Genomic DNA, 19,129 nt, shown 5'->3' with positions numbered 1-19,129 from the left:
ATGATGATGATGTGCCTATTGATATGCACGCATGTGTGCTGAGTATGTGAGTTTACAACTAAAAGAAGATAGAGTTTAAGGTACTCAGATAGGTTAAACAGATGGATGCTTAGAAAAGATGAAGTAAATACAGTGTTGCATGTTTCACTTTGACCCAAAAGTTGGCATCTGCTGCTGGATTCAAACATTTTTCTTTGTGGCTGAACAAGGTATTGCATAAATGTTACAAACACATGGCTTTCAATTAAAGTTTGGAAAGATTGTTTAAGGAAATGGAGCCGCTCCAAAATAAGAAATAGGCCACTGGGGACATATATTCCATCTCCCAGAATAGATGTATTTTCTATTACCTCCGTATCCGTTTTATGGACCTATTGTAATATATTTCCATGTTTGTTATTTCTGCCTGCTGGATCTGTCCATTTCTGAGAGAGAGATGTTGAGGTATCCAACTATAATAATGGGTTCATCTATTTCTCCTTGCAGTTCTGTGAGTTTTTGCCTCATGTAGTTCAATGTTCCATTTTACCATATACACCTTAAGAATTGCTATGGTTTCTTGGAGAACTGACCACTTTACCATCATGTAGTGCCCTTCTTTATCCCTGATAACCTTTCTTACTTTAAATTCTGCTTTGTTTGAAATTAATATGGTTACTCCTGCTTTATTTTGATTAGTATTAATATAGTATATTTTTTTCTCAGCCCATTTATTTTTAATCTATAGGTATCTTTATATTTAAAGTGGGTTTCCTATAGACAATATATAGTTGGGTCATGTTTTTTGGTCTACTTTGACAATCTTTATCTTTTAATTGGTGCATTTAGATTATGGACACTCAAAGTGATTATTGATATAGTTGGATTAACGTCTACCATATTTGTTATTATTTTCCACCTGTTGTCCCTGATCTTTGTTCCTATTTTTGTCTTTTGTTCTTTCTCTGCCTTTTGTGATTTTAACTGAACGTTTTATATTATTCCATGTTCTCTCCTTTCTTAGCATATCAGTTATACATCTTTTTCTTAACTTTTCTTAGTGGTAACCATAGAGTTCACAATATACATTTACAGCTAATCCAAGCCCACTTTCAAATATCAATATGTCACTTCATGGGTAGTGTGAGTTCCTTATATTAACAATAATAATTCCATTCTCCTGTCCCTCCTTTCGTTATTCTCATTCATTTCACTTATATATAAGCAAACATAATCTGTATATATGTATATATGATATGTACATAAGCATACATAATCAAATATGTACCTGATATTATCTTGAAAAAATTGTAATCTATTAGATCAATTAAGAATGAGAAAAATAAAATTTATATTTTACCTTCAGTTATTCATTCTTCAGTGGTTTTACTTTCTTTATGTAGATCAGAGTTTCCTACCTATTTTATTTTCCATCTCTCTAAAGAACTTCTTGTAACATTTCTTGCAAGGCAGGTCTACTTGCAACAAATTTCCTCAATTTTTACTTGTCTGAGAAAGTCTTTATTTCTCCTACACTTTTGAAGAATAATTTTGTAGAATAAAGAATTTTATTTTTTATTATTTATTTATTATTTATTTATTTATTTATTTATTTATTTATTTATTTATTTTCTTTCAATGCTTTAAATATTTCACTCCACTCTCTTCTTGCTTTCACGGTTTCTGAGAAATGTCTATGTAATTCTTATCTTTGTTCTCCTATAAGTAAAGTGGTTTGTTTCTCTCTGACTTCTTTCAGAATTTTTTCTTTATATTTGATTTTCGGTATTTTGAAATAATATGCCAAGGTGCAATTCATTGACATCTATTCTGCTTGGTGTTCTCTGAGCCTCCTAGACTTGTGGTTTTGTGTCTGACATTAATTTAGAGAAATGTTCAGACATTCTTTCAATTATTTCTGTTCCTTTCTCTCTTTCTTCTCCTTCTGCTATCACCATTATGCATACGTTACATCTTTCATAGTTGCCCCACAGTCATTGGATATTCTGTTCTGTTCTGCTTTGTTTTAGTCTTTGTTCTTTGCTATTTAGTTTTTGAGGATTCTGTTGACATTTCCTCTAGGTCAAAGATTTTTTTCCTTAGCCGTGTCCAGTCTTCTAATAAGTCCACCAAAGGCATTCTTCATTTCTGCTACAGTGTTTTTATCTCTAACATTTCTTCTTGGTTCTTTGTTAGGATTTCCATCTCTGCTTATATCGCCCATCTGTTCTTGTGCATTGCCTACTTTATCCATTAGAGCTCTTAGCATATTGATGATAGTTGGTTTAAATTTCCAGACTGATAATTCCAACATCCCTGCCATGACTAATGCTTGCTCTGTCTCTTCAAATTGTGTTGTCTGTTGATATGCCTTGTAATTTTTTCTTAGTAGCTGAACATGATGTTTTGAATAAAAGGAATTGCTGTAAATAGACCTTTAGCAATGCAGTGGTAAGGTGTGGGGGCAGGGGAAATATTCTATACTTCTATTATTAGGTCTCAGTCTTTAGTGAGCCTATGCCTCTGGACAGTAAACTTCACAGGTGTTTCCCAGTTTTTTTCTCCCTCCTTTGGTGGGACAGGATGACTGGAGTGGGCTGGAGTTGGGTATTCCAAGGTTGGTTATACCCTGGTAACACAGCAGCAAATTAGGCTCTAGTTAACTAGCTTCCCTTGAGGGCAGACCTTGTTGAGAAGAACACACTGCTCTGGAATATTTCAAAGTGGTTCATTTGCCCTTTCCCATGTTGGAAGCCTGAGGGGACTTTTCTCAGATATTTACTCTAAGAACCTGGTAGAGCTCTTGGAGGTAAATCTCATAATATTGTGGGGTCCCTACTATGACTGGGTCCCCCTGGAGTTTTACTCTCTGAATTGTCCATACTCAGCTCCAGCAATTTCTCAATCACAGTTCAGTTTTCGAACCCCAGGACTGGTTCTCATGGAGGTTTCTGTTTGTTAGCCTCTGTCCCAGCAAGCTGCAACTCCCTGTATTTGCCTGCCTGTCTCTCCAGTCTTGGGAGCTGTGTCTGTTCCCATGTCCTCCCCTCTCTTATGGATCCAAGAGAATTATTAATTTTCAGTCTGTTCAGCTTTTTACTTGTTGTTAGGATGGAGTGGCAACTTCCAAGCTCCTTAGTTGCAGAACCAGTAACCAGAAGTTTATTTGTTACTTCTAAATCTCTTTAATCAGACTGTGATTTTCCAAAGGATAATAACCCTGTTTTATTCAACTCTGTCCTTCAATGATTCAAGTCTCATGAAGGCCACCACCTTATGAAAGTTTTGTGAACTAAAGCATTATATTTAATTATCATTAAAGAATTAATGTTGGCAAATGATAATTATGCCTTCTTCCTTCTGCTCGTTATGCATTTAACAGGACCTATCTGGAAGGCAGGTGAAAATTTCCTCTTTGAATGGGTTGCAAGATTAGATGCACAAGGAGCACTCTGGAATGTCATAGTAAGGACTCCCAAAAATCAGCTCCTCCAGAAAAACAACAGGAACACTGGCAAAAATGTCAAAATTATGGTTTCCACATTGAATATAATGTATGCCAGGAGAGAAGGGAATGGCATCTTTAAACTTACGAAAAAAATTCTCAACATTGAATTCTATATCCAGTGAAAATATCCTTCAAAAATGATGGTGGAAAAAAAGACTTTTCCAGATAAATGAGTATTGACTGAATTTGTCACCAGCAGACAATTGAAGCATTGTCATAATAAATATAACTCATTGTATAAAACAAGAATCTATAAGCCTATATTTACATGGGTAAATAAATGAAAAAAAATAAATGTGGGATAAAAGAAAATTATTTCTTACAATATAATATAGAAGGCATGATAAATTAGAAAATCATCACTTGATGCTAAAATTTGTCAGTGAAAGATTAATGAGAAAAAGGATAATTACATAGTCTTGTGATCTTCACAGATTATTTATTAATACAATGAGAAAAAACGGTATCTATACAGTGGAGAAAGTTTGCAGATACCGCATCAACTACGTTACCAAAGTTATCATTACCAATATAGGGACAAACGAATCGTATGCCGCCTGCTATTATGTATTGAGAAAGAAACATAACTTCTGTGGCATTCCTGTCAAAAATGCATTACTGAAATCTCATCCTGAAGAAACATCTGACAAATTCAAAATGCAAGACATTCCATAAAATAACCAAGCTGTAATCTTAAATAATATCAAGGTGATGAAAAATAAAGAATGAGGAAATGATCCAGATTAAAGGAGACGAATGAGACGTTACAGCTAACTGAAATGCGTGATCCCAGATTATACCCTAAACCAGGGGCAAAAATAGCCGTACGTCTGCCAAGGATGAGACATAGGAATATCAACTGTGGATTAATTAAGAGTCTTTGTTCAATGTTAAATTTACTAATTTTCACAAATTAACTGTGTTTTTGAAAGAGAGTGTCCTGTTGTCAGAAAGTACTTAACTAGTGAAGGAGTACAGTTTCTCCAATTTATTCTCAATTGTTTACACACTCACACATACACACACACAAGGTATACAATAAGCATTTTTAAACTGTCACAATATACTGTTAAATAGTATCACACCAGTTCACATTTAATGTAAAACCTGACAACAGTATACATTGACTTTCCTGTCCTAATGTTTTTGTACATTTCACTTCTACACATCTTGTAAACTGTATGATTCATCAACATTATTTTGAATTTAAATAATCAATTATTTTTAATGGTATTAAAATTCAAAAGAGAATATTTTATATCCACCATCACATTTACTGTTTTGGTACACTTCTTTTATTTGTGAAGATCTGAGTTTCTATCATGCAGCAGTTTAGCTCTGTCTGAAGACTTCCCTTTACATTTTCCACAGTGCAGGTGAGCTGGTGATAACTTTCTTTGCTTTTGCTTGTCTGAAAAGCCTTCATTTCCCTTAAATTATGAAGTATATTTTTGCTGGATATAAAAATTTTAGGTTGATGTTTATTTTCTTTCAGTACTTTAAATAAGTCTCTGGCATCCATTTATTCCAGAGAAAGGTTAACCATCATTCTACTTGCTGTTGTCCTTTGTAATGTTCCTCCAAACCTGGCTGTTTTTCAGATTTCTCTCTTTATCACTGGTTTTCATCAATTTGATAGCAATGTGTCTTGGTTTCATTTTCTTGTGTTTATCCTGCACAGGCTTTACTGACCTTCTTGGATCTCTGGATTTATACTTTTCTTCAAATTTGGAAATAAATTCAGGCATTATTTCTTCAAATAATTATCCTGCACTCTCCTTCACATGCTGTTTTGCCCTGCGACTCCATTTACATATATATTTGACTACCCAATATTTTTCCACATGCCACTGAATTCCATTCACTGTTCTCCATCATTTTCTCTCTCTCTTTTTAGTTTTCAATCATTTGTTCTCGTGTCCACTGATCTTCTCTTCAGTACTGTTTTATTTGCATTTAAGCCCATTCCGTAAGTTTTCTTAAAAGTTTCGAATATGGTATTTTCAACTCTAGAAGTTAAATTTGCTGATCTTTATAGTTTTAATATCTATTCTTGCTATCTGCTTTCCATTAATCCTTGAGCATATTTATAACAACTGTATAAAGTCCTTTCCCTGTAGTTCAGTTTTCCCTGTCATTTCTAGATCTGTTTCTATGACTACGTTTTATCTTGACTATGGTTCACATTTTCTTGCTTCTTTGTTGATTTAATATTTGTTGGTTGGATGCCAGATATTATGTTTGTTACATTGTTGAATATGTGGGTCATGTTGTTCCTTCAAAACATGTTGAAAGGTTTTTCTTATTTTTTTAGGGGATGGGGTGTTGGTAGATTCTTCCAGATCACCTTGATTCTTATGTCGTTTAATTTTAAACTCCATTAAGATGCTTCTATCATAGCTTTTACTCTCTTATTAGTAAGACTTACTGCTAAGGTGTGACCTTCTGAGATCCCTACTGAATCATCTGAATGCTAAGTCAAGTCTCTCTACTATGGATAGTTGGAATTCAAATGTCTTCTAGCCTTGTACATATTCTGGGGATTTTTCAGCTAATAGTTCTTTGCTAGTTTTTGGCTAGTTTGTTTGTTTTGCTCAGCCTTGTGAAGTTTCTCTATGCATGTGCAGTTTAGAATTCAGACAGAGACTCAAAGAGGCCTCTGCAGATATTTGAAGCTCCTTCTCTGAGTTACTCCCTCATCCGCAATACCCTGTCCCACAAATTCCAATCCTATTGGTTTCCCTAAACTCTCTGTCCTTTCGGCTCAGTGGAACTCCTTTTCCTGATCTCTCTGGTTCTTCCCTCCATGTACAGCAATATGGAACAAGTGTTTCCAGGAAAATGACAAGCTTACTTATTTGTTCCCCTTCTCTCAGGGGAGCCAGTCTTGTGTTGACTATGGTCTGTTATCTAAAAGCAGATTTTTATATAATTTTTTCCGTTTTCTAGTTCTTAGCAGCGGGAGAGAGAGATCCAGTTCTGGATATTTCAACATAATTGCAAAGAGAAGCTGCTATAGCTGCTAAAGATTCATACAAAATTAAAATTGTATGTCCTTGGTTAGTGTATTTGGTACTCTGAGCATGAACACTATGGTCCCTCATATATAGACAGTGACTCCAAATATTTGCTGTAAGACCACCCAGACTTTGTTGGCTAACATTTGACTTCTGTTTGATACTTTAAACTCAGTATACTATTTAATGTATTAGAAATGTGCTTCCCTTTTCAGAACCTTCAAATTTTGGTAAATTCCACATTTCTTTGTGAACATAGAGCATGTTTTTAAAATAGAAGTCAGTTTATATTTGTTTATGAGACAATATTTTTTTAATAAATAGCATTTTTAATTCTAATAAAAAATAGAATGTAACATTCTCAGTTCAGAAGAACATATGGACTTCTGAAGATTGTCTATTTTCTGGACTGCTATTGGAACTGGGCAGATTGTATTAATTTTATTGGTGTTTCTCAGCTTCATGTGCATCATGACTGATTATGACATTTTTGGACTCATAACAATCTAACAAATGTTCTTCTCCTCAGTTTGAATGTATTTCGTGAAGTGAGCTTGTGCACACTTAGGTGAAAGGGAGAGAGGAGAATAGATGGTTAGGTTGTTAAATTCCCCAAGTTCTCAAATAAAATCCCAATCACTGTAATTTATCTTCTTCTTCTAACTCATCGTTGCACTTTTTGATGTGTTAAAAGGTTAATATCTCTGTAAATTTCAAGCTGTTATCAAGACAAACTCTTTACTGCATATAAACTGTAGTGTCACATATGTACAGGACATTTAGAATGTATCAAGATTATCTGGAAATATAATAGGTCTCAGAAATTATCAAACTCATGTGCCTAAATGTCTTCTGTGTTCTTTCATAGCTCAAAGATCAGTTTGAATTTCTACCTTTTTATCTACCAATGTCCATCTTAGTTGTGTTAAGACCAGTTAAAAATTCTAACTGATTAGCTTACACAGCCTTTCTAAATATCAAAAATTAATAGCAGATGCCAGGAGGTATTATAATGGCTTAAATAGTGATCTTTTCCCTCCTCAGTTAATCACTGCCTTAACCACAGAATGTGATCTTATTTATATGTACAGAGAAATAGAGTTTTGGAAGATGTAATTAGGTAAGGACATTGGGATAAAATCACCCTGGATTTAGGGTGAGCCTTAAATCTAAGGACTGGTGTCCTTATAAGAAAAGGAAAGGACACTTAGAGGAGAAGGCCACGTACAGATGAAGCAGGGATTAGAGTCAGGCAGCCGCAAGGCAAGGAACACCTGGGACCACCAGAAGCTGGAAGAGGCAGGGCGGGATTCTTTCCTAGAGGTTTCAGAAGAGCATGGCTCTGCTGATACTTTGATTTTGGACTTCTAGCCTCCAGAACTATGAGAGAACAAATTTCTGTTGTTTTAAGCTGCCAAGTTGTGGTAATTTGTCATGGAACCTCTAGAAAACTCACATAGATATGTTTTTAAAGATTCTTTCATATGCCTCATATCAACTTATACATCTCCAAAAATCACTTACAAAATATGCTTCTGATGACAAAGCATGGAAAATATATAAATATCCTCAAAGATAGAAGCAACTAAAACAATAGAATTCACTGACCACTTAAATTTTGACCACATATTTTGATGTTGGCTTTTGATAAATGTCTGATATCTGGCTGATTCTATTGCTGAGGAGACCTATGGAAATGTTCAGATTGCCAGTCAATTAATTACCTTTAACTGTTGGTTCTTCTCCTAAATAATTTATGATCAGACCTTCAATTCCAGGCAATTTCAAAATGGAATTTTTCTGTGTGGGCATTTTATGTGTGTGAGAGAGGCTGTTCTACTTTTCCCAGCTTTCTAAGAATAAAGAACTCTGTAATTGACCCAATCAACTTGGAAATTACTATATCAAATACTGTGACTAAGTGCATCCTTATATGATACTAATTGAAGAAGAAACTATATTTTGGTACCATCTCATTATCTGCAGCGAAGTGACCACCATCCAGTAGGATAACATTACTTAAATTGTGAGCTCCACAAGAAAATAATAGGTATTCCCACCAAAATAGGTTTCTGTGGTGAAAAAATATGTAGTTAAGTGAATTTAAACATGTTTCTTTAAGAAATCCCTATCATCTTTAAGAAGCTAGCATATATTATGAATCTTTATTCAGAAAAATATGCAATGTTTCTCAAACTTATTTGCCCTTTTAACACAGTTTTCATAGAATATTTATAGCCACTCTGAGTTTCAGTGCTCTGGGGAGTATAGTTTGGAAGTAGTACTCTAATGACTGGTGGTATCATGGGCTTTTACAGTAATAATGACATTATACTTACTTTAGCATAATACTTTCTTACTCTTTCATAATACTTGCATAATACTAACCCTTAAATAGTGCTTTCTTTCTTCCAGTCACTGTTCTAGGCGTTTTACTTTTATTACATCATTTAATCTTCTTTAAAATCTTGTGAGATAGGATTAATGTCTTCATTTAACATATTTAAATAACATACCAAACGTACCATAGCTGGCTAGTGTTAGAGTAGGAATTTGGAACCCAGGAAATCTGGCTACAGAATTTGTGGATTTAACCTGCAACAAGAACTCGTGGGCAAATATTGAAGGTCAATAAAGGCAAGAATAAGCTAAGGAACCAAGTTAGTGTTTCTTAACTGTTTTTGATCATGTACTTATTTGGGAATCCAAAGGAAGCCACAGAACCCAGCCTCATAAGAATTGTATACCCATATATCCATAAGCATGTATGTGATTTCCAGAGCACTGCCAATCTCCTAAAGTATCCAATGGGCACTAGGTTGAGAATCACTGCTTTAACTGTCTTTAAGTATGGCTAAATTGGTGGGTACCAGCTCCGGAAAAATTATTAAAGTAAATTAGTGTGTAGTGGAAGCATAAGAAATTTTTGAGGTGGGGATCTGAAAAGACAATTGAATTATTCCATACCATTCAATGGACTGGAATGGTGTCCAGAATGATTTTGTTGTTTATTTGCTCTGATAATTCCCATTCCTTTTTCTGTTCATTTTCTCAAAAATTCTTCAGATAACTGATTATCCTTAATCTGAACCAAACTAATAGTTAGTGATCTTGATGGCATAGGACAGACCTCTGGTTTATTCTTTTACTCTGATTCGATTAAATATATGTAGTGTATGTTTTTATTTTGATTTGACTCAGTTTATTAATTTATACTTATAGATGTAAGTTAAAATTCTGATGTATTTTCCAAATCAAAGCAGTAAAAAAATTCAGATAAAATTAAATACGTTTTAATTCAATATTCAAACAAGAGAGCCTAAAAATGTCTTTTAATAATTGAAACAGATGTATTAGTAGAATGGGACTTGACCATGCCAAAAACATACGATTCATTTATGATAGACTATTTACTATTTTCAGAATAATAGCTGAAAGGCGGATTTCTTGAATGCAGCCTCACATAGTGAAATGACATGGAAATTGGAGGAAGATAGATTCAAAATAATTTAATTATTCAACAAATATCCATCAAGTATATATTGGGTAGAGTAAATCTTATGTTACTGAGGGGAGAGATTATGTCTTGTTTTCCACTGTATCCTTCAAGCGTCCCGAATTGAAATAGGTTATCACGTATGATCTGTATTACCTAGGGCAAATGACTTCCTGTCTTTTTATGTGAATAGGAATAATAATTTTTACCTGCCTAATGATCTCTTATAACTACCTATTTAATTTAAATCAAGTGACAACATACAGAAAGAAATTCATCAGGGTCTAGCACAATGTCTGTGGCTCAATAATTATCTGTTGAATAATTGTATAAATGAATAAATATTTGTTGTTCTGAGAGTTAATAAATGTTAAATATGTCACGATATATACAAGTGCCCAGTATAATTACTGAAAATATATTTATTTTTCTTTTTTTTCTGTATAATCTTACAATGCCTGGAAAATCTCAAGTTAAAAATAGGATTTTGTGTGCATAATAGTTACTAAATTTGAAGTTGATCAGCAGCTCTGGGAAAGCAGTGTATTTTTCTGAATGTCTTTTCAGTGCTTGCTTCACTCTTATACGCAGTGTTCTCTCATGATATGTTTATGTATAGAAGAAACAATGATTTATCAAGTCCCTGCTCTATAAAAAACATTGTTTTGAGTGCCATGAGCACTTACAGTACAGGGAAGACTAAGTTCCTCTCAAAAAGAACAGCGTTTTAGAGGAGGAAAAGCAAGCTTAGTCTTCAAAAATACTAGCAAAGGAAAAATATAGCCAAATATGGTTTTGTAGTGCCAATAGGAATGCCAGAACAATTGAAGTACCTGGAATCAGATGGACTTAATTGAACAGATTAATGCAGATAAAATTGCTTGTTTCTCATTAAATATGATACCCATTTTTTATGCAACTGGTGCCATCCAAGGTGTTTTCCATATAATATTTACAATATTTTAAGTCCAACAATAACCCAGAGTAAGCGTACTTTTATAGATAATAAAGCTAAAACTCAGACAAGTTAAATCATTTTTTTTAAGATCATACATCCTAAAATAACACAGCCAAAATTTGAGCTTGACCTCCGTGACCATTCTACAGCCATCAGCTTGGGTAGAAATCCCAGCTATAGAAATGAGATGCTTTCAGTTGAATGTAAGTGAAAATCTATCTCAAACTAACATACACAATAAGGAATTTATGGTTCTACAAACTGGTATTCTGGAGGAGGGGCCGCCTGCATGACTAGTAGATAACAGTGGCTTAAAGACGTCATCAAGGATCCAGCATTTTTCTTCTTTGATCAGTTGCCCAATGTATTTTTTTTGTCCTTGTGTTTGTAGGCTGGTTGACAGCGGCAATCAGTGCGAAGGTTTTCAGAGATAGAGAGAGAGAGAGAAAGAGAGAGAGAGATGGGAGATGTTTCTACAACCACCTGATGAAAGCTTTCAGTCTTCTTCAGCTTGAATCACCCCTGAGCAAATTCCTATGGCAAAGAGCACACAGGTTGCTAATTGTCTTAGTTCAAGAAATATGAACTAATCTGTGCAAAGGTAGATGGGGTTACCTTGATTGTTTTATACTAGAGAGGGTCCACCTCTAGATTCGGGAGTTCAGTAAATCCCACCCAACAGCAGAGCAGCCCCAAAATGTGGAAAGAATCAAATGGATGATGGGGAAAGAACCACCGAACCACTAAACCCACTACGAGGAACACACAATTATGAGCTTATTTGATTAATTGAAAAATTTACAAATCCAAAGAATGAGAAACAGTCTCAGCTTTAATTAACCATTATTTTTAAATAACTCACTATTTCATATACTGAAAACTTCCCATTTCAACTGACACATCAAGGATCTAAAGAAATCCAGGTCTCTCCACGTAGATCAACTATTGCATAAATCTAATCATGAGCTTTGGAAAAGAAATGAAATGAAGAAAATGATAGGTTTACTATGATCAGGAGGAACAGGGTAAATTTGAACACTCTAGGGAGATTGAAAATTTGAAATAAAATTTGGGAAAGTGGAAGTGGTAAGCACATTATTTAATTTACTCCATCCTGAGACAATAATATTTCCTCTGGGTTACCTATAAGAGTACAAACAAGGCATTTCCCCCCAGAGGAGTTGGATGTCATAATGATATAGATTCAGACATGTCTATGCTACAGTTCTGACAATGCCATTTCCTAGCTGCTTATTTTGGACAGGTAACAATTTATCTCCTGCTCTGTTTCCTCATTTGTAAGATGCTAATGATAATAGTAGCTACTTTGCACTGTTGTTATAAAAAATATTGAATGATAAATGTATATAATGCTCAGTGAAATGCTTGACATCCCTAGGCTCCGTGAATATTTGCTATTAATTTGATTTAATCAAAGCTTAGATTTCCTAACATTTTACGTAAGCTTATTCTGCAGAGCCATTTATCTGCCTGTTATTTCTGCTTAAATTACTCCTATTCAATGTCATTGTATCTATGTGTGGAGAATTAAAAGAGGAGTGATAGGAACAAGAATAAACTAGCTGTTTTGACATTCTTATAAAATTTCATCTTTGATTTGCTTTTCTGTTCCAGGCATTTGTTTATTTGGATGAAGATAAAAATAAAAGCTACTAAGGGCTGCATGCCATGCAATCAGAGGCAAACTTGGCATGGCTTTGAAACTTAATGATCAAAGCACTGGGGATGCGTGTTAGGGGTGCCCAAGAATCTTTGGTTTTGCAAAGAGCTAATGATGGGTTGCATGTGATGTTCGAGGGCTTTAATTTAAAGGCACAATATAGCATAGACTAAAGAGAAATACAGCATTACATGTTCAAATATACCTGATTGCTCTTATTAATTGTCACATGAGGTTATAATCACTACTGACCTTCAAACATAATGAGCTTAAAATACATAGTAAATAGTTGGCCAATTTAGAATGCTCGCAATAAATGAGACTTTTTGGAATCACACATACTCAAGTCCTCTGCTTCTGCCACCTTGGGCAAGCTGCTTACCCTCTATGAGGGTCCTATCCTCATCTGATAAATTGGTGTAATAATATAAATCTCAGGGTTTTTTTTTTTTTAAAGCATTCAGTATATATAAGGCATGTATGGCAAATAGTAGGTACTTAATACATTTGTTATTAGTGCCCTTGAGTCAATTCCAACTCCTAGTGACTGTGGACAGCAAAGCGGAACCTGCCCAGGCTTTTGCGCCATTCTCTCACCTTCCTGCACCATATCAGACAATGCTCCGCTGCTATTCATAGGGTTTTCACGATCAATTTTTTTTGGAAGTGGGTGGCCAGGTCCTTCCTCCTAGTCTATCTTAGTCTGGAAGCTTTGCTGAGACCTGTCCACCATGGGTGATCCCTCTGGTATTTGAAATAACCTATGACAAAGCTTTCAGCATCACAGCAACACGCAGCTGCCACAGTATGACAACCAAGAGATGGGTAGTGTGGTTCCCAAACCGGGAAATGAACCCAGGTCACAGTGGTGAGAGCACCAAATCTTAACCACTAGACCGTCAAGGCTGGTTACTTAATACATACATAGTTTATTTTTCATATGTTTATTTGTTCCTTTATATTTTTTGAAAAAAAATACTTGACAGTCAATAAGCTTATATCTATCTTAAACAATACACGCATATAAAAAAATAAAGAAAAGAAAGGCTAGAACACAAAATGGAGACAGGAATGATGCTAATATAAAAATGCTAAACCCAAACTTCCTGCACACTTTCTATGGGTAGGCCAATTTCAAATGTGTCTCTCAGTTTTCTAGTGCCAAAAATCAAAAAAGAAACATGATCCATACAATAATTCACAGTGCCCGTTACATAAAAAAGCAAACAACTAATCAGTAAATCAAAACTCTTGGTTTATTAGGAGTTCTAAAGCTCCTGCCTGTGAGGTTGCAAGAGGGATGAGCAGGGGAAAAGCTGGTGCATCCCTCAGGGGATGTCCCACGACCCTTACCATACAGCTCTCTCTCTATGTTCTGGTGCCCACTGAACTCTGCAGATCTATGGGCAAGATACTGCTTTTTTGGGTTTCTTTATAACCTGCCCACACTTTTGTCACTAGTCCTGCATCAATTAGCTTCCACTAAAGTATGGCGAGGTAAAAACTAACCCCCACTTTTTAGTCACTTATGATGACAACAGTTAGTTTTTCATTTACGTGGCACAGAGGATGCTGGAAGGTGGCTGCAGCTCTGCTCCACCTGTCTTCTCTTCCTGGGACCCAGACTGAAAGGCAGCCCCCACCTGGAATGTGCCATTTTTGAGGCATTGGGAAAGAACAAGAGAGCTTCCAGGAACAAGCAGTGGTTTTCAAGCTTTTGTACAGAACTGACAGAAAGTCACTTCCACTCCCAGGTCACATGGCCCACCTTGACAATGGGGCAGGGATGTGTGTTCCTCCCACAAGAAGGGTACTCAAGGGAGAGATATGGGCTATGGCGGGAGGGTGGGTGTGGAGTGAGAGGACGATGGCTGTCCAATCTTTCTAAAGGAAAGGGGATTGCAGATCACGGAGGATGGGAATGTCACCTAGAACTTTTATTAACTCTTCCCAAAAGCCTGATCTGGATGAGTCACTTGCTGTCTCCTAGCATCCCAAACTTATTTCTAGGATTAAAAATTTTTAAAAAAACAAGAATTCTAGTTGGGGTGACATTCAAAGAAAAGACCTTGGCTTGGCGTTAAAAATTATTGGCAAAGCAAACTTTCATAAGATCTTAAAAATGTAAACAAAATGTTACAGGTATGTATATCATTGGTAAATTCCCTCTTTAAAGTATCATAACTTTTTAAATGATCTTACAGAAGATGATGTTACACATTGTGCCACAAAACTCCATTATTTTTCTTCACTACTAATTGTATACATTACTCTAGGCCAGTAAATATACATCAGACTTTTTAAAGAATCAATAGCATTTATTTGTTTCAATAAGTCATAAGTTATAATTCTTTTTACCAATTTCCTACAGTGTTCTTTTCAGTCATTTCTAAATTTCCGTTGTTGTAATTCTACTATGCATTTGTCAAATTGTTTTCTTTGGATAAATTCTAAAAAGTCACATCATTGTGTCAAACTGTATTCCTTTTAGGTCTCTTGAAAGGCCCTCCAAAAAACAGCAATTCTCATTTTCTTTAGGGATCTCTTTCTTCATCACAATTTATCTTAATCTTTGCTAATCTGAAGGTGAAGCATGAATATTTCTGGTTGCTATTGAGTTGGTTGTTTCATAAATACATTTGTTTTATATATATTACTTCTCTTATGAATGTCTTTTTATGCCTTTAGCCCAATGATCCATGGGGCTGATGGTCTTCAAATAATAGCCAACACCTATTTTGCATTTAATATACATGTGGGGGGTAAGCTCTGACCTAAGACTGTTCTAGACACTTGGTACATATCATTAATCTTCACAACAACCCTAAGAGTTAGATACAATTATGAGCCTCATTCTACAGATAAGGAAATAGTGATATAGAGTGGCTGAATACATTCCTAAAGGCCTTATTATTAAACTTACATGTTTTAAATAAATATTATGTTTGCTTTATAATTCCATTAATAATGTTAATAGTACTTTTCATATGGAATTTCAAAATACAAAGCTCTTTGATGTTATGATGGTAAGGATCAACCAATATTGTACAATTAATATCTTACAGCTTTAGTACATTATTGAATTACCAAAAATAAGAATATAATTAATCCAGAATTTTGTAAAAAATATGATGTATTTTATTTTTATATTGTTTTATATTTTTATATTTCATTTTTAGCAAAGGTTAGCCACACTTCCAGATGCCATTTATCAAATAATATTTTTATTCTTACTAATTTGAATGCCATCTTTATTATATAAGTCATTCTCTCATACTTCACTGTTTTTCTTTTATGTCCTGTTAAGCTAAAGGCATATTTCTGTGTTAATCCAACATCATTTAAATTTTTGTTGCTTTATATTATGTTTTATTAACAGGCAAATCTCTTTTTTTAACTGTTTTCTTAAATTTTCTTCTGTATTCAGACTCAATTGCTTTTTAAAATCAAATTATCAAACTTCATTAAAAAATAACCCATTTTTCAATTTTGTTAAATTATTTTGAGATGTGACACTTGTATTATATTGTCTTCCTATTCAAGAATGTTATCTTTCAATTTATTTGTCTAAAATTTATGTTCATTAAGGTAGTATATTATTTCATATGGCCCACATTTTATGAAGTTAGTTCTTTGTTTTTGACTTTCCCTTTTTATTATATATCCAATTTATTTCATTAAGTGCAAAATTATCGATTTTTAACAAAGAAATAGATTTTTGAGAAATTTCTGAACACTACCATTGCTTTACAGATGTTACTTTTAGTGAGAAATTACTAGCATTGGAGAAAATTATGATTTGAACTCCTCCATTTAGATAAATTATGCAGTTCTTTTTCTTTTCCATTACAGTGTAATTCAATTCAACTAATTTTAAATAATGATGATTGTAGTCTTCCTTTTATTTCTTTATTTTACTGATTAAGATGCTTCTAGTTTTTTCTCATTAAATATCATTTTGGTCCTTGATTTATGATATTTTTGTTGTTAATAATGTGAGGGAAATATCTCTATGTTCTTATTATAGTATAGATTGATTCTATTAGAAAGGGTCATTAAATTTTATGAAAAGCTTTTGAACTTATCAAAACATTTGTGTATGATTTATTTTCATTCTGAATAGACTATGATGCTTGCTTTTGATAATTGGATTACAAATTCAATTCAAGATAGTTTTCTTCCATGATATCACTGAATATCATTTCCTTTCGCCCTGGTTTCTTGTACTTTCCTTAGACTGGCATTTCTCCCCATATGGGCATAGATAAAAATTTCTAACTTTTTATCCTTGACTAGACAAGTGTGCAGGCCAAGATACTCTACACATGGTTGAATGCAAGGATCACATTGCTAGCACGGAGCATTCCCATTCACAGTAGGCTGGAGATAATAGTGAAATGTGGTGAGAGGCAAGGTAGGATAAATTGTAGTAAGGAAAAATAACTAGATATTTTCACCTTTAAGTCACTACTAGTGCCAATGTTGTAGACATTGTATGGCAAGTTAGTGTTTGTTCTTCAAGACCATATTAATCCCTTTGAGTCTTGGAACCAGATGACTAGCATACTCTTTGTTTCTAACAACAGCTCAAACTGAACTCAGTAAGTCCATCAGCCTCATTGAGAGAGACTTCTGAATTCTCTCAGTTCATCAGGTCTTGAAGTTCATCATCTATTCTCTCAGTTTGTCCTCTGTCTGGTCCTCTTTGTAGCCTGTACTTTCAAAACACGTAAGAGGCCTCTCTACCCATATGGAATGTATCAATTCATGAACAATTGTAAATATACATGTGATAGAACCACTTTATTGAGAATGTGGGGAGGTGCAGTCAAGGTTGTGGATTATAATTTTACTCTAGCCCATGTCCCAAAAGTTCATTTGATTACCTACATCCCTTCACTCTCCCTCTTTACTCTTTCTTATTCTGTTTACTTGTGTCCTTCTTCATCTAGCATGTCTAGTGATTTTTCCTTTTACTGTTAGATAGCTTAAAAATGCAGTTCTTGCTCTCTATTCCATTCACTATTGCCACTGATCTCTTTGTTTCTATCATGATTTCTATCACTAGCCTGGAAAGGAGGTTTCTCTCCCCACCAATGTCTAGCTTTTTGTTCATTTCCCAAAGGACGTGCTAAATCTTCCTGTGCTTTATAAGCTCTTCTCATAAGAAATTTGAAATGTTTTCCTCTGGAGCAGTGTCAAAGAACTATAAATGGCAGCTTACAATCAAAAGTGTTCCTTTTCTCTTTTTTTTCTTTTTTGTTGGTGAGGAAGATTGGCACTGAGCTAACATCTGTTGCCAATCTTCCTCTTTTTTCTTGAGGAAGATTGCCACTGAGCAAACATCTGTGCCAATCTTCCTCTGTTTTGTATGTGGGATGCCACCACAGCATGGCTTGATGAACGGTGCATAGGTCTATGCCCAGGATTCAAACCTGTGAACCCCAGGCCACTGAAGCAGAGTGCATGAACTTAACCATTAGGCTACTAGGCCAGCCCTAAAAGTGTTCCTTTTTTCTAACAGTAAATTAGTTTTCCAGGAACAGCTCAGCCACCTTGTCAGTATCTGACATACAAAGTTATTTTGTTAATATCTTCCTTACTCATTGCATCTGTTATCTCTGAATATCTACTATAAGCCTTGGTACCTCTCCTTTCTTTAAGAATCTTAATTTCTAAGTCTCAGTCCCTAATCATGAGTCCCAATGTCTTTGTATTATTTTTCGCAGTAGGCCCAGGTCTTCAGGCAAGTAGAACACATACTGGCCCACCAGGATATCCCACTAATCCCAAAATGGGTTTACCAATTAGTTCCATCTTCTTTACCAATATTTTACTTGTGTTTATCTTCTTTCTGTCTCTAAGGGAAGATGTCTATCCTTGAAGTAATTCCTGCCTTCTAAAACTGTTCTAAAGGTAATATGTATCCATCGATGGACTAGCTGGGACAACAAATGTTAATATGGGATGTAGTTCTACCAGAACCATGGTTGATTTATGATGGTATGTCATTACTGTTGGAAAAACATAGTTTAGAGAGCACTTTCATAGAAGTTATCTCATTTGATCTTTATAAGAGCACAGCAAATTGTACTTTATTTTACAAGGGAAAAAATCTAAGTAAGTCTCAAAGAAACTAAATGACTTGCCTATAGTCATACTGTGAGTGAGTGAAACAACTCTAGTTTCTCCTCAGGCTTTTTATCTCTCATTGCTGAAAAAACTCAATTTCCAAACTGGATTTTTGGGCACTAGGCATTATCCTGACTGGTTCACCCATTTCTTATTTGAAACTAGTTTTGTTTTTTTTTTTAATCAACTCATCCTTATTCTCCCAAACTGGTTCTTTCTCTTATATTGTCAATATTCTCCTAGAAACCACGGAGGTTAAATTCAGCCCTTTACTGCTTCCCTCTCCCATCACATACACATTTGTCATGTCCTAATCACTCTACTCCTAAGCATTTCTTGAATTAATCTTTCTATACAA

The sequence above is a fragment of the Equus quagga genome, chromosome 3 (assembly GCF_021613505.1).
Source record: "Equus quagga isolate Etosha38 chromosome 3, UCLA_HA_Equagga_1.0, whole genome shotgun sequence".
Classification (NCBI taxonomy): domain Eukaryota; kingdom Metazoa; phylum Chordata; class Mammalia; order Perissodactyla; family Equidae; genus Equus; species Equus quagga.
Note: the sequence above shows the minus strand (reverse complement) of the source record.